We start from the raw sequence: 15265 nt of genomic DNA, 5'->3' as shown, positions 1-15265 counted from the left end.
GCTCCACCGGCTTTTGGGTTTGGCCTCCCTTCTGCCCCTCCTGCCATTCCATCCACACCTGGTACTGCTGTCGCTCCCATTCGTAAACTGACCCGCAAAGTACAGCATAATACATGTAAGAAATGTAGGCAGTTTAGAACAGCGGAGACTGGACTCTGTAGAGGCATTGCCGAAGGAGCAGTGGTTGGAAAGAATTAAAAAAGGAGAAAAATAATAAAAATGTTCCAGAAGACCTGGACACTTCCTGAAGTGTTTATTTTTAATATTGACATTTAAGTATTTTCAGGGGTCTTTTGTTTTACTTGTAGTTTTTTTTTACTTTAAATTATAATTTAAAAAAATGTACATTTCTAATTTATTTGTTTTTATCATTTATTTTACAATTGAAGTTATCTTTGCTTATTTCATTTTGTGTTGTTATTTATTTTTGTTTAATTTGTTTGCACATTTTGTATTATTTTTATTTATTCCAAGAAACATTTATTTATGTAAATTGCTTTATTTATGTGTAATTTTTTTCTCTTCTTTTGCACTTGTTTGCACTGCTTTTGAGCTATTATATTGTAAATGTAAATAATTGGTTGTGACTAATTTTAAATAAATGTTTGGTCATTTTAACTGTTTCTCTGCTTGTTTCTTTAGTTGGTTGTGTTTTGCTATAGTACATTTCAAAAAAATAAATAGGCACAAAATTAAATAGTTCAGAAAATAATGTTTCAATAAAGAAATTAATTTGTAGTTTCTCTATACTTAGCAAAATACTTAGCAGAAATGTACTTAAAAGCAAATATATTTCAAATAAAAAAAGCTAATAAAATATGTAGCATTAATCAAATATTAATAGTACAGAGTAACTTTTTTACCTGTAAATAAATTATTAAAAACTAAATGAAAAAATATTTTCCTCTTTCGCCCCTTTTTCTTCTCTTCTTTCTCTTTTTCTTCTCTTTTTTCCTCTCATCCCTTTCTTCCCTCTCTTCCCCCTCCGTAACAGACTATTGTTCCCCAACACTCACCAATGTATATAAAGCAGAAATGGGGAAGGGAAGCCAATATAAAAATAACAAATGAGGAATGGTTAACTATTTGGGAAAAACAGATGGTCACAATTAATTCAGATTCATGAAGGGAATTTATTTGGAAAAATGTAATCAGGTTCTTTATAACACCTGAAATAAAATACTTTCAAACTAGAGATCAAAAAATGGTCAATGCTGGAGAAAATGTGGAAATGTATTGGTAGATCATTTCCACATATTTTGGCACTGTAATATTATACACACCTATTGGCAAGATTTAAATAAAGAGATGAATGCAATAATGGGATTGAATCTGGAATGTAATGCAATTAAAACTGTACCTGTGAATTTACTCGGCAGAAATACCAAAAAATGATGTGTATCTTCTTAACACACAGCTAACAACTAGCAAAAAGGCCATTACAAAGAAATGGTCCAAGGAAGATCCTCCATCTGTAGGCGAGTGGTATGATATTGTTAAAGAGGTGTATGACATGGAAGTACTGACATTTACCTTAAGACAACAAGACTATAAAATGTCTGCATACTGGGGTAAATGGTTGAGAAGAAAAGTATTGTTTTAATTTCATTGTGGTGCTTTTATTTTATATGTTTGGAGCTTGTTGATCTTTGTCACGTAACCCTTAACATAATTTTATATAGCAACATTTTATCAAAGATAAATATGAATGTAAATAAGATTGTATTCGGTGACCTTTAACACTTGTATGTCTTTTTTGTTTCCATGTTCCTTTGTTTGTTTGCTTGTTTTTTATTGCTGTTTTGTTTGTTTTGTTCTAAACTGTTTTGAAAAAGGAAAAAAAACTAAAATGTATCATCATCATCCTGACGCAAACTCACAGCGTTCAGCATGTAGTTTTGCTGCTGTTAGATCAAAAACAACAGCTTTCATTTATGTTCATACACTGTGAAAAAATCTGTCTTTATAAATAACGTCTTTCATTTTACACAATCTTTTTTCATTAGGCTAGCTGCCTAATTCTCTTCAAAGAGCAGCTCTCATACAGAGCCCGTCATTTCAGTGTTTTTTTTTTCCAGGATATTGTGGATATTTGTGGATTCCTTCTTTCTTGCTCTCAGCTAATCACATGGAAAAATGTGGAATTTGATCATTAAGTTGTTTTTCCCGGTCATTTTCCTTTTTTTCTTATTTATTTCAACTATCACACACTTTTCAGGTGAAGGGGAAAAGTGTTGCACTTATCTGAAAAATCTTTTTATGTATTAAATAATGAAGTGTTTTTTTTCTTTTAAAGGATTACTCGTTTTTATTTTTTCTATACTTTATTTTTATTTCTCTTTTTTTTAAGAAAAAAACAAGAAAAAAAACATATAATAGATAAAAAAATTATAAAAATAAATCATAATAATAAATAAAATAAGTAGTACAATAAAACACCGGAACTTAAATGAACAGTTGACTGGTCGCACATTTCCTTACAGGTCACATTAACAAATACATATAGAAATCAGATTACACTGTGTAAAGGCATAAGTACAATCCATTTCTCCCAATATTGCAGGTATTTGTCCTTTTGTAGTTTTAAAGAAAAAGTCATCCTCTCCATATTTTGAACATTAGATATAATATCCAACCATTCAGATTTTGTAGGGGGTTCCAGTTGTAGCCACTTTCGAGTCACAGTTTTCTTACTGGTTGCTAGGAGTATTTTTAATAAATACTTGTCTTTTACCGTTAAGTTGGCTGCAATATTTCCCAGGTAAATTGTTGTAAAAGAAAAGTCCACATCATCACCAAAAATATTTTGTATTACTTGCATTACGTCCTGCCAGTATGACTGAATGGCTGGGCAACTCCAAAATATGTGAAAGTGGTTTGCCAAGTCTTCTCCACATTTCCTCCAGCACTGTCCCCTGTCCTTCTCCCGTGTTTGCATGCATGTTAACTTGGGGGTTATAAAGTATCTGGTAAGATTCCTCCAGCAGAAATCTCTCCACATACCAGAGCTGGAAGAGGTGGACTGCACTGAGCAGATATTCAACCAATCTTCCTCTGAGATAACTAGGTTGGATTCTCTTTCCCATTTTAGTCTGATGTCATTTGTTGAGTCTTCCTTGGTGGATTGGATGGCAGAATACAATTTTGAAACAAGTCTCCTATTGTCTTTGTTCTTGTAGATGTCAATAACTAAGTCAATTAAGTTAGGGGGATGGCTCTCCAAGCATCTAATCTCTCTATTAAAGTAGGTCCTGGTTTGCAGGTACCTAAAGAAATCACATTTGTCCAGACCATACATATCTGAGATTTTCTGAAAGCTATCTAATTCCCCATTTGAGGAAATTAAACTAAAAGTAGTGATGCCAAACCTATACCAAGCTTGAAATCTCCCATCAATTTTAGCTGGTTTAAAGTCAGGGTCAAATGCTACCCATTTAATCAATCTAGACTGTTTTTCAAGTAGTGGAGAATTACACTCTTTAAACCAGATTCTAAGGGGAACTTTGGACCACTGATTTAAGCTATTTAAATAGTGTTTATGTAAAAACTTGCTACCCAATAATGATTGTAGTGGGATATCAATTTGTGAAGTTTCCAGGTCTTTCCATTTTGCTGTGTATTCTGGGTTACAACCAAGCGGCAACCTCCCGCTCTCCCTCGGGAGGCCAATACGGAAGTAACAGAAACTGCAATTCATCAAAATTCCGCTAGTCCTGGCTCCATAATAGAGCAAGTTGTAATTGAGCCCACTGTTAGAATGGTCAACTTTACAGCAGAAAAAAAGGTGTTTACAGCCTGGTACAAAGAACGATTTTGGTTCATATAGCTATTATTACCCTCCATGACAACTGTGAGGGGGGTGAATTTTTTTATAACTCATCCATTTCCTTTATATTAGGTTATATTAAGTTTGCATAATTAAGGGCGTGGCCACTTGAGTGACAGCTAGGTCTCGCTGGTCGCCGTCACTTCACCTCAGCTGAATCCGGCAGATTAGCCACTGATCTCGGCATATTCATCGTATTTTTGTTTTGTTTTATGTGGCTTTACACAGTCAGCTGCCTTTTGGACATATTTCTTACAATTATCAGATGATATGGGATGCTGTGTGCACTTAATTGTGCTCACAAACCGTTTACGTGGCCTCCGTTTCCCATGTGAGTAAAGTTATATACTTGTATACCATCTCTATAAATGTATTTGTTTTATTTAAGATCATTTATCATTAATATTTTTCTTTAGACCCGTAAAGCACTCCAGAATGTGACAGATTGATTAGCTGTAGGCTCTAGAACAGTCATCTGAAGCGTTGTCATACTGTGTTGTGCTGGATTTTATCAATAGTCTTGCATTTACTAACACACACACATATCTAAAGTGTTTGGAAGTAATTCGCGTTTTCCTCCTGTAGAAAAACGTCATAAGAGCAATGTTTAGTGGCTCAATGTATTACTACAGTGTTTTTGAAAGTCTAAACACTTTATTGACATAGTGTACAGCCAAGCACATGTGGTCAGAACACAAACGAGTCGCAGGTAATAAAGTATCAAGCGTTTCTCCCAAAGTAAAGTCTGTCTGCCAGGTCTAAGCATAGGGTCTAAGCAAAGTGCCAGCAGGTGTCTGTAGCTCCGCCCACTCTCCGCCTCTTTGCCCTTGTTTGGTATCCCGCCGTGGGTGCGATGACGCGCGAACAAAATGGCGACGGTTGGCCGCGCCTACTTGTGGCTTCTTTTGCGCTCTTCAGAAACCTATGGGTGAGGTCACGGATACTCCGTCCATATATTTTACAGTCTATGGTTACAACAGATTAATAAGGGTCGTAACTGGGCTGCTTTGTAATAGTCAGACAAGCAAGGCAGTGATTTTCCCCCTTTCTCCTTAGACAGTTGCAATGTTTTATATTTAATTCTAGGTCTCCTGCCCCCCCCCCCCTGCCCCCCCCCCCCCCCATAAAATCTTGAAATCCACTTGTCCCATTCTCTGAACTGTTTTGATGGAATTTCGATTGGTAGGGATTGGAAGAGGTATAGAAGACTGGGAACTATATTAATCTTTATTATTTTTATTCTATTATGCATCTCTAAAGGCAATTGAGACCACCTATCTGTCAGATTTTATACTCTTATTTATAGGGCCATAATTACTATTAAGTAATTGTGTAGAATCTTTAGTTATTTTAATACCCAGGTACTTAATACTTGTTGAATTCCATTTGAAATAAAATTTATTTTGCATATCTTTCTGAGGGAAATAATTAAAGCTTAAAATGTGTGTTTTTTTGGATATTTAGCTTGTAACCAGAGTAGGTGCCAAATTTATTTAAAACTGACATCAGAGTAGGAATGCTAACTTCTGGTGTTCCAACAAACAAAAGAACATCATCTGCATACAGACAGATCTTTTGCTCTAAACCTCTAACTGTTATTCCTTTAATTCTCTGTTCGTCTCTTATCAACTGTGCCAAAGGCTCAATAAATAAAGCAAAAAGGGTAGGACTGAGGGGGCAGCCTTGACGGCAGCCTCTTTCCAAAACAAAACTCTTGGTAAGATGACCATTAATCCTAATTTTTGCATTTGGTGATAAATATAAATTTCTTATACACCTAATAAAGTCATCATTAAAGCCAAATCTGGTCAATGCTAAATATAAATACTCCCAACGAACTGAGTCAAATGCCTTTTCATCATCTAAGCTAATAATTGCTGCTCTGGTTTTCTTTTTAATGACATGATCAGTAACGTGTAGCACCCGCCTAATATTATCTTGTGTCTGCCTATCCCTTATAAATACGGTTTGGTCTAAGTCCACCAATTCTGGTATTATATCTTCCAATCTTTTAGCTAGTATTGATGCATATAATTTATAATCCATATTTAATACAGAAATCGGTCTAAAAGAACTACACTCCTTCTTATCTTTACCCTCTTTAGGAATAATCGAAATGATTGCCTCACTCCATGTTCTTGGTGGTTCACCACCTTTAAGCATGTAGTTAAAACACTCATAAAGCATGGGAATTAACAGGTCTTTGAATGCCTTGTACCACTCAACTGGGAAGCCATCTGAGCCAGGTGTTTTATTTACTTTTAATCTTGAAATCGCTTTCCCTGTTTCCTCTTTTGTAATCTCTGCCATTAGGGATTTATTCTGTGTTGTGCCTATGGAGGGTAAGTCTAATGATTCTAAGAAGATATTTATTTCTGTGGGTTTAGTTGTACTTACTTCACTATATAGATTTCTGTAATAGGTTTTAAAAATGTTATGGATATCATCTTGTTTGTGATTAATTCTATTAGTTTTAGGATCTCTAATTTACAGGATAGTCCGCTCTGCCTGCTGTTTTCTAAGCCTCCAAGCCAATAACGTCAAAGCCTTTGGGCCGTTTTCATAATATCTTTGCTTAGTAAATTTGGCTTTTTTCTCTAATTCTTCCTCATATAGTTCATTTATTTGCTTCTTAATACTTTTTATTTGGCTTAAGATATGAGGTTTCTTTTTCACAATATGTTCTCTCTCTAAGGTTTTAAGGCTCTCCTGCAAGTCAAACATCTTTTTACATTTTTCCTTTTTCTTATGTGATGTAAGGGCTATGAGTTTACCCCTAAGCACTGATTTTGATGCATCCCATAAAATACTTGGTGATACTTCCCCATTGTTGTTGTTATAGATATAATCCTTTATTTCTTTTTTAATAAATTCTTTATATGTACTATCATTCAGTATACTTGTATTAAGCCGCCACAGTGAGTCGTTCTTTTTGTTATCTAAATGTATAGTTAGATAAACAGGTGAGTGGTCAGAGATATCTCTGGTTCCTATCTTGCAGTCTATAAGCCGGTGTCTGTCTGAATTAAAAACAAAGAAGTAATCAATTCTTGAGTAGGAAATTTGGCTTGCGGAATAGAATGTGAACTGTTTATCTAATGGATGGAGCTCCCTCCATACATCTATCAATCCCAATTCCATCAACAGTTTTTTAGTTACCCTTGCTCTAGAGGTTAGCCTCTTTAATGCATTAGAGGAATCAAGCTTGGGTTGCATCTGGGCATTCCAGTCTCCACTACATATCAAAACTCCTGATGCTTCAGAAGCTATTAATTGAAAAACTTCTCTTTTGCATGAGTTGTCTTGCTCAGGGGGTATGTACACGGTAATTAACGTAACTTCTTTTTGATCTAAGAAACCCTTAACAAAAACATATCGACCCTCTTTGTCTAAAAATTCAGCAAGCAGGCAGAAGTTCACACAGTTATTAATTAATATTGCTACCCCCTTTCGTTTTCCCTTCCAATAAGATGAATAAAATACATTCTTAAACCCTTTTTGTTTTAGTTTTTCGTGTTCTAGATTATTAAGATGCGTCTCCTGCATAAATATAACATGCAACTTTTCCTTTTTCATCTTTGCAATAACCTTGCTTCTCTTGATTGGATTGTATAAACCATTTACATTCAGAGTAATCACCCTATATTCCTGAAACTGCATGTGATCTTGTAATAAAACACTTTCTGTAAGGTATATGTTATTCGTGACCAAGTCTGAACTACATATGAATATGAAAATAAATTCATATGAAAATAAAATAAGAACCCATAACTTTACAGTTGGAAATAATAGAACTAAACAGAATGCATATAAAGACCTCCATTCGAAGCAATGAACAGTTCTTACTTCTTAGTGTAGGGGAATAGTCTAGGTAAACACCAGAGCCCCTCTTCAGTGCAGCCTTAAGTGCCCTTATGGGTATTCTGCGTGCACTTACGAACGTCAAAAACAAAAAAGTCTTTCCCGTATTTGTCGGTCAACTACATTATTTACTAAGGGCGATTTTACCCGTTGCAGATCAAGAATTGAAATTGTAACAAAATTTAAGACTTGAGGTAAGTAGGATAACAGCAGCGGCCTACGTGAGATAACAGTCTAAATAGAGTAGGGGGAAGAAAAAAAAAGGATTCAGTCTTACTCCATCCCGATGTGGGTGTACGCGGCTGTCCCCTGGCATAAACTAGAATGTCCGTAACAAACAGCTGGTTCATTCACCAATTGTGTAGTTTACGGTCATTTGCCACTCGTAGTTAACAAATCCTAAACCTTTAAATCTATCTTTATCGGCGAAAATTCCGGAGCCTCTCTTTAATCCAATCCTGACGGGTCTGCCTGTTTGTTGTATTCTTAGAGCGCTGCCAGCCGGTCGTCCGCGCTTTATTCAAAACCTCAACTTCTGAAGATGTCTCGGGGCCAAACTGGAAACCCCTTTTCTTCATGTCCTCAGTCGCTTCGTCTGCGCTTCCATAGGTGACCGGCCCGCCGTCAAAGAACACTCGCAGTTTCGCTGGCGGTGGTGTCTGAAATCGTATTCCCTTCTCTTTGAGCATCCTCCTGATCTGAGAATATGCCTTCCTTTTCGCCAAGGTTTCAGCAGGGTAGTCATGATCAAAGTAGATCCTGTTGTTGTTGTAAAAGATTTCCTTTTTCTTCCACGCAGTGTGCAGAACCATTTCCTTAACTTTGAATTCTTGAAAGTACACAATCACCGATCTTGGCTGCGCCTCGTTAGGAGGTCTTGGTCCGAGCGCTCTGTGGCATCTTTGAATCCCGAGTTCAATTTCAGCAAGGTCCAGTTCTTTTTTAATAAGATTATCAATGAATTGGTACATGTTGTTATTTTCAGCGCCTTCCGAGATCCCGTAAATGCGAACATTATTACGTCTCGAGCGTGCTTCCAGGTCCGTTAACTTCATCTGCATTCTTTCCTGGGATTGTAGTGACTGGCTCAGAGCTTCCCTGAAATCCGTGGACCACTCCTCGGCCTCGGCGATGCGGGTCTCGGCCTCACTCACTCTGTCAGTTGTAGTTTTCAGGTCGGTTGTGATTTCGTTTAGCGTCTGGTAAATTTCCTTTCGAAAGTCCACTAATTCTCTTTTCAGATCGTCTCGGAAGATGTTTAGCTCGAACTTCATCTCCAAGGCCACCATCTTTATGTCTGCGTGGATGACCGCGACGCATTCGTCCACTGTTGCCAGTTTTGGATTTTCCTCTTGTCCGCCATTACGCTCTCCTTGTTTCTCAGCCCCGGCGGTATCCTCTAAATTACTACCTTTTTCCGCTTTCCCAAACTGTTTTCCTTTGCCCTTTCTGACTTTCTCCCCTTCCATCATTAGATTCGATTAGGAATTAGGTGTTAATTGTATTAATTGGGGAATTAAACTCCGACCGAACGGGAGACAAAAAGTTAAGCGGCCATGCGCTTTCAGTTAACCGCCGGAAGTCTGAACCTAGCTTTTTAAAGGTAACACTGGATTGTCTTGCACAGTCAATGTAAAAGGAACTGCATCAAAGACAACCCAGTTGGTACTTTAGGCCACTGGGCTGTTTTTACTGCCTGTGAACTGTAATATGCCTCCAGGGAGTTGCTGACACACGTAACAAAAACAGCATGAACAAAGAGTAGAGTGGATCGGTCTCACAGAATTTTTTGTGGCACTGCAGATTGCTTTTACAGGGCTCGTTGGTCTAGGGGTATGATTCTCGCTTCGGGTGCGAGAGGTCCCGGGTTCAAATCCCGGACGAGCCCTACGCCTGTCATAAAAAATGAGGCGGAGCTGTGCTCACTATGATCTTTCTATGTTAATTGTACCAACTTTTGCTGTGACTTTAGTTAATGAACATTTAGTGGACTTCTGATCTCAATCAGTCTAACATGTACAATTATACAGACAAAAAAAGGAGCGGCAATGATTCGGTTGTTAGATTTGTTTATGGATCTTGAACAACCCACCAGCTTTATATGTAAGCACCATTTTTTTGCTTTGTACACAGTCTCTTCTCTGTAGGCACCATGCAGGATTCAAAATGGCCTTTCGCGTTAGGTATCTTGTTTCCTTTTAGTCATAACAGGTAATATGCATGGCAATGCAGGAAGTTAATGACATGCAAACACATCTCAAGAAGGTTTTCACAGCTACCGCGTTTCATCCACCAAACATTGCTCCCAAATTGAGGTGAGACTTTCAAAGACAACCCAGATTGGACTTGAACCAACAATTCCAAGCCCCGAAGGTTGATGCCTTATCCATTAGGCCACTGGGCCATTTCGCCAATCATTTGTCATGGATCTTTTGTATGCCTTCAACAAGATGCCAACGCATGGAAAACTGCACTTTAGGATCTGGATGCCAGTTTGCATTCCGTCAAATAAGATGTGTGCAACTAATGGTCAAACATTTTCTTTGTGCAATCATCCACATTCGTGTCTCATTGGTCCTGGGGTATGGTTCTCGCGTATGGTGTGACTGGTCTTGAGTTTCAAATTCCAGACAAGGCCACTCTCATTAACTTGAAATCACAACCTTTCTGCAGCTATTTTCTTGTTTGCATTTCATCATCATCCACCTAACAAGAGACCATTAGTTGAAAGCCACGAGGTATTTGAAGTCAAGATCTCCATTACCAGAGCTTAGCGGAACCTTTTAGGTTCGTAACGTATCAGTGAGATTCAAGCAAGATTGGGTGAATCTTTATTTGAAGTGTGCAGCAAGTCTGAGAATTCGAAGCTAACTATTGTCCTCAGATCATCACGCCTAAGTTTTGAGAAGACCAGTCGGAATTGTTTCACACAACTTAAATTTAACCCAACAAAGACAACCCAGATGGGACTTGAACCCACAATCCCCAGCTTCGAAGGCTGATGCCTTATCCATAAGGCCACTGGGTCAACACTAGCCTTTGTCATATCTGATGTATGGCTCAGGAAGTTCTTGTAACTCAGAAAAACAGTACTTTAGGATCCCTATGCCATATTGCATTCAGACGATCTGGTGTGTACACCTAATGACAAAACAGCTTCTCTGAGGAGTTTTCCATTGTCATGTCGTTTTGACCTAAGGGTATGAACCTAGCTTTTGAGGGTAACACTGGATTGTCTTGCACAGTCAACTTAAAAGGAACTGCATCAAAGACAACCCATTTGGTACTTTAAACCCACAATCCCCAGCTTCGAAGGCTGGTGCCTTATCCATTAGGCCACTGGGCTGTTTTTATACTTACTGTGAACTGTAATATGCCTCCAGAGAGTTGCTGACACACGTAACAAAAACAACATGAACAAAGAGTAGATTGGATTGGTCTCACAGAATTTCTTGTGGCACTGCAGGTTCCTTCTACAGGGCTCGTTGGTCTAGGGGTATGATTCTCGCTTAGGGTGCGAGAGGTCCCGGGTTCAAATCCCGGACGAGCCCTATGACTGTCATAGAAAAGCAGTGGTGCTGTTCTATCTATGGTGTTTCTGTGTTAATTGTAGCAGCTTTTGCTGTGACTTTAGTGAATGAACATTTAGTGGACTTCTGATCTAAATCAGTCTAACATGTACAATTATACAGACAAAAAAAGGAGCGGCAATGATTCGGTTGTTAGATTTGTTTATGGATCTTGAACAACCCACCAGCTTCATATGTAAGCACCATTTTTTTGCTTTGTACACAGTCTCTTCTCTGTAGGCACCATGCAGGATTCAAAATGGCCTTTCGCGTTAGGTATCTCGTTTCCCTTTTAGTCATAACAGGTAATATGCATGGCAATGCAGGAAGTTAATGACATGCAAACACATCTCAAGAAGGTTTTCACAGCTACCGCGTTTCATCCACCAAACATTGCTCCCAAATTGAGGTGAGACTTTCAAAGACAACCCAGATTGGACTTGAAACAACAATTCCAAGCCCCGAAGGTTGATGCCTTATCCATTAGGCCACTGGGCCATTTCGCCAATCATTTGTCATGGATCTTTTGTATGCCTTCAACAAGATGCCAACGCATGGAAAACTGCACTTTAGGATCTGGATGCCAGTTTGCATTCCGTCAAATAAGATGTGTGCAACTAATGGTCAAACATTTTCTTTGTGCAATCATCCACATTCGTGTCTCATTGGTCCTGGGGTATGGTTCTCGCGTATGGTGTGACTGGTCTTGAGTTTCAAATTCCAGACAAGGCCACTCTCATTAACTTGAAATCACAACCTTTCTGCAGCTATTTTCTTGTCTGCATTTCATCATCATCCACCTAACAAGAGACCATTAGTTGAAAGCCACGAGGTATTTGAAGTCAAGATCTCCATTACCATAGCTTAGCGGAACCTTTTAGGTTTGTAACGTGACAGTGAGATTCAAGCAAGATTGGGTGAATCTTTATTTGAAGTGTGCTGCAAGTCTGAGAATTCGAAGCTAACTCTTGTTCTCAGATCATCACGCCTAAGTTTTGAGAAGACCAGTCGGAATTGTTTCACACAACTTAAATTTAACCCAACCCAGATGGGACTTGAACCCACAATCCCCAGCTTCGAAGGCTGATGCCTTATCCATTAGGCCAACATTAACCTTTGTCATATCTGATGTATGGCTCAGGAAGTTCTTGTTACTCAGAAAACAGTTCTTTAGGATCCCTATGCCATATTGCATTCAGACGATCTGATGTGTACACCTAATGACAAAACAGCTTCTCTGAGGAGTTTTCCATTGTCATGTCTTTTTGACCTAAGGGTATGAACCTAGCTTTTTAAAGGTAATACTGGATTGTCTTGCACAGTCAACTTAAAAAGAACTGCATCAAAGACAACCCAGTTGGTACTTTAAACCCACAATCCCCAGCTTCGAAGGCTGGTGCCTTATCCATTAGGCCACTGGACTGTTTTATACTTACTGTGAACTGTAATATGCCTCCAGAGAGTTGCTGACACACGTAACAAAAACAACATGAACAAAGAGTAGAGTGGATCGGTCTCACAGATTTTTTTGTGGCACTGCAGACTGCTTCTACAGAGTTCGTTGGTCTGGGGGTATTTTTCTGGCTTTGGGTGCGAGAGGTCCCGGGTTCAAATCCCGGACGAGCCCTACGACAGTCATAGAAAAAGCAGCGGTGCTGTGCTATCCAAGGTGTTTTTATGTTAATTGTAGCAGCTTTTGCTGTGACTTTACTTAATGAACATTTAGTGGACTTCTGATCTAAATCAGTCTAACATGTACACTTATACAGACAAAAAAAGGAGCGGCAATGATTCGGTTGTTAGATTTGTTTATGGATCTTGAACAACCCACCAGCTTTATATGTAAGCACCATTTTTGTCTTTGTACACAGTCTCTTCTCTTTAGGCACCATGCAGGATTCAAAATGGCCTTTCGCGTTAGGTATCTCGTTACCCTTTTAGTCATAACAGGTAATATGCATGGCAATGCAGGAAGGTAATGACATGCAAACACATCTCAAGAAGGTTTTCACAGCTACCTTGTTTCATCCACCAAACATTGCTCCCAAATTGAAGTGAGACCTTCAAAGACAACCCAGATGGGACTTGAACCAACAATCCCAAGCCCCGGAGGCTGATGCCTTATCCAGTAGGCCACTGGGCCATTTCGCCAATCATTTGTCATAGATTTTTTGTATGCCTTCAACAAGATGCCAACGAAAAGGAGCCGGGTAACACTTTATTTTGATGGTCCCCCTTTAGATAGTCTGCTGACCGTAAGTTACTTTTCAAGTTCTTATCTGTTTACTTTCATCTGGATAGTATCTGTAGATTGTCTTTAAATGTTCTTAGGCAATCAATACAATGTCTACAGCATGTAAACATTTATTAAACTTTCGGTAAGATAAGTGTTACCAAATTAGGTTGTAGATGTTCAACAGTGTTTCAGTAGATATGCAACTAATCTTCAACAAATTTTCAGAACATTGACCACCAAGATGTTTGTTGTTATTGTCTGCATGTAGTTGTTATCCAGTTTATGAATAGACTTTGAGTAAACATTCAGATGCCTATAAGTAGCAACGCAAGATATTTTAACATGAACTTTAATCAAATATAAAATTAGGGTTAGGTACAATCTAAGAGTGTTCAATTAACTATTTGTTGCATTTAACCTAACTTTCAGTAGACAGTTATTTTACTTTAAAGGGCACATAGTTTACCTCTTTTTTATGATTTAATATTAATATTATGGTTCTTCTGAGTGTGCCAGTTTAGGTTCAGTTTAAAACAGAATTCAGATTTTTTTATTATAATGTGTTAAAAGGTGTCATGTTGGGGGCGTGTCCACAGTTCGTTGATTTATGGGTGTGTTGCTTCACATGTAAATTAGTTTCGGCTTCCAGCCAACGTAACAAGTGGCGGGGCCATGAGCTCACCCACTCTGCGTTTGAAACAGAGTCTGACAGGCAGACAGAGAAGGAGCAGGAGTGAGAGGTTCAGCAATCAGTTGTACATGTACGACTCGGACACAGACCAAGCAGAGAGTACAAAATCATATGTGTCTTTGTACAGGTTTACAGCCAACCGAATCATCGCGCCACGCATTTTTTAATTCTAAACATAGGTTTCTACCAGGGTACACACAACAGTAATTCAAGTCTGCAGCGGTCGGAGGTGCCCAGCCGTTGACTTGAGTGTACCCTGATAGAAACATATGTTTAGAATTCTAAAACGCATGCTAGTTAAGATCACAGGGAGCTTCTGGGATCGCGAGAAATGCAAACGGCTGAAGTATAAGGTAGACTCAATGAGAAGTACACAATGACGGCGTGAATCAACAAACTGAGGATATGATGACGCGCCTGTCAATCAATATTGGTGGGCGGGGGGACCGCTCTCCTACGTAAAGTTGCAGTTGGTTTGAAAACCGCTCCAATTGGTCCACCGTTTTTATGTTAAATTGAAAAAAAAAAGCACTGGGTGTGCTTATATCACCCCAATATGATGGTCTATACACCATACATGCACATATGTCTGTCCAAACAGCTTGAAAAGTAGATTTTTTACCATAGGTGCCCTTTAAGGTATATTTATCAGCTCATCTGTTGTCACACTGGGCCCATCAAAATGAAGTGAAAACCTAAGAAATGCTGTTGAATGACAGTAAGGAGCCAACATCACAGACAGCATGGCTACTAGTCTGTAAATGTTCAGCAGATAGTCAACAGACAGGTAGTAGTGACACTGATGCAAGTATTTGAAGACCAAAACACAACAGCACCACACGTACAAGAACATACAAATAAATACCAGAGTCATTAGTTCGTCCAACTGCTTTTAATTTATTGCTGTCAAAACAAAAATAAAATAAAAAAATTAACAGCCCAGGTAATTAAGCTGAAGAAAACATTTGGTTCAGGACAATTAAGAACAATTGTTGTTACATCCACAGCGGAATGAACCGCCAACTTATCCAGCATATGTTTTTATGCAACGGATGCCCTTACAGCTGCAACCCATCACTGGG

The 15265-nt window shown here is 38.5% G+C and overlaps 2 non-coding genes across 2 annotated transcripts; both read left to right on the top strand.

Moving 5' to 3' along the window:
* The first annotated feature begins 9503 nt into the window (after window positions 1-9503).
* trnap-cgg (transfer RNA proline (anticodon CGG)) lies at window positions 9504-9575 on the top strand. Its single transcript has one exon. It is a non-coding gene; the product is annotated as a tRNA-Pro (tRNA).
* A 1591-nt stretch (window positions 9576-11166) lies between these two features.
* trnap-agg (transfer RNA proline (anticodon AGG)) lies at window positions 11167-11238 on the top strand. Its single transcript has one exon. It is a non-coding gene; the product is annotated as a tRNA-Pro (tRNA).
* The last annotated feature ends 4027 nt before the right edge of the window (window positions 11239-15265 follow it).

The sequence above is a fragment of the Danio aesculapii genome, chromosome 4, assembly GCF_903798145.1.
Source record: "Danio aesculapii chromosome 4, fDanAes4.1, whole genome shotgun sequence".
Classification (NCBI taxonomy): domain Eukaryota; kingdom Metazoa; phylum Chordata; class Actinopteri; order Cypriniformes; family Danionidae; genus Danio; species Danio aesculapii.
The sequence above is the reverse complement of the archived record's forward strand: the minus strand, read 5'-3'. Positions and strand labels throughout refer to the sequence as shown.